A 1,377-nucleotide genomic window follows, 5' to 3' on the forward strand; every position below is an offset into this window, starting at 1 on the left:
GATAAGGCTATAGTAAGTATAGTCAAAATCGGGAAAAATATTTGTTAACCCGAATTTTATTTCATCAAAAAATTTTTTTTTGTCATAATTTTTTTTAAAAAAAAAAAAGTTTGGAAAAAACTTTTTTAAAAAAAATTAAAAAAACAATTTTGAAACACAATTAAAAAAATATTAAATTTTGTTTACTTAAAAATATTTAAAAAAATTTATTTTAAAGTATAATTTGGTGAAGGGTATATAAGATTCGGCACAGCCGAATATAGATCTCTTACTTGTTAAAAGGTAAAAACGTAATAATATAATAAAAATAATGACTAACAAAATTTCCATTTGAAAAACTTTTGACTGGGGTTCTTCAAGCTAAACATTAAGCTAAACATAAAGAGCTTTTGCTAAATTTAAGATTCAGAAAATAAATACTAGAAAAAGTGTATAAAGCAAGAGATGGACTATGATTTTCAAAGAAAAAATCAGCTAAAGTTAATATTTGAGACTTGTTAAAAGCTATCAATATTGCTAGATTTTTATGCCATCTTGCTAATGACATTAAAATGTTTTTCCAAAATTATGAGACATGTATTTGTAAACGGTAAATTTTCTAAGCTTTCAGAAAAATATAAAATTCGTATACCCTTCACCATGTTTCTTTGTAATTTCTAAATTTTTCATAAGCGAAATTTGAAAAAAAAAATTTCTTAATTTTTTTTACCTGAAAATATTTGAAATTATTTTAAAGTATAATTTGGGTATATAAGATAAGGTTAATTGTATATCCTACATATTGTTGCCTATAAAACGAATCCACTGAACGTTCAGTGGAATTTTGATTTAATTTAATTGGGAATGTTAATACTTTAAATTCTGGCAACTCTTTAATATAGAAACAATAAAGAGCTTTTAATATGGCAACTTAAGCTTTAGAATTGAAACATTTGTGTGGCAGCTCTATCATAAAAAAAAGCTTTTTATATATGGCAAGTTGTTATACTCAAACAACTCTCATATAAATGTGTTATAAAGCTTTTTTATAGTTTTTTATTTATAGTTATATATGAAAGCAAAGCAGTAATAGAAACTTGATACGCTTGAAACATATGGTCCTGTGGCGCAATGGATAACGCGTCTGACTACGGATCAGAAGATTCCAGGTTCGACTCCTGGCAGGATCGCAGCTAATTTTTTTTTTATTTGTTTCCAATAATTAAAATATTAAATGATCAAGTTCAACTAAGATCAACGAACACAAATAGTAAAAGTAGAAAATAAATGATTTATTGTAGACATTGATCATAAATTTTCAAAGTGTGTGTCAATTTATATTTTCCAGCCCCCTAACCCGTTTTTTAAATACTTTGTCTAGCTATTTTTTTGTTGTTG

At 25.3% G+C, this 1,377-nt stretch overlaps 1 non-coding gene across 1 annotated transcript; it reads left to right on the plus strand.

Moving 5' to 3' along the window:
• The first annotated feature begins 1,096 nt into the window (after window positions 1-1,096).
• Window positions 1,097-1,169, plus strand: TRNAR-ACG (transfer RNA arginine (anticodon ACG)). The gene has a single exon. It is a non-coding gene; the product is annotated as a tRNA-Arg (tRNA).
• Window positions 1,170-1,377: the final 208 nt, after the last annotated feature.

Source organism: Calliphora vicina, chromosome 5 (assembly GCF_958450345.1).
Source record: "Calliphora vicina chromosome 5, idCalVici1.1, whole genome shotgun sequence".
NCBI classification, from domain to species: domain Eukaryota; kingdom Metazoa; phylum Arthropoda; class Insecta; order Diptera; family Calliphoridae; genus Calliphora; species Calliphora vicina.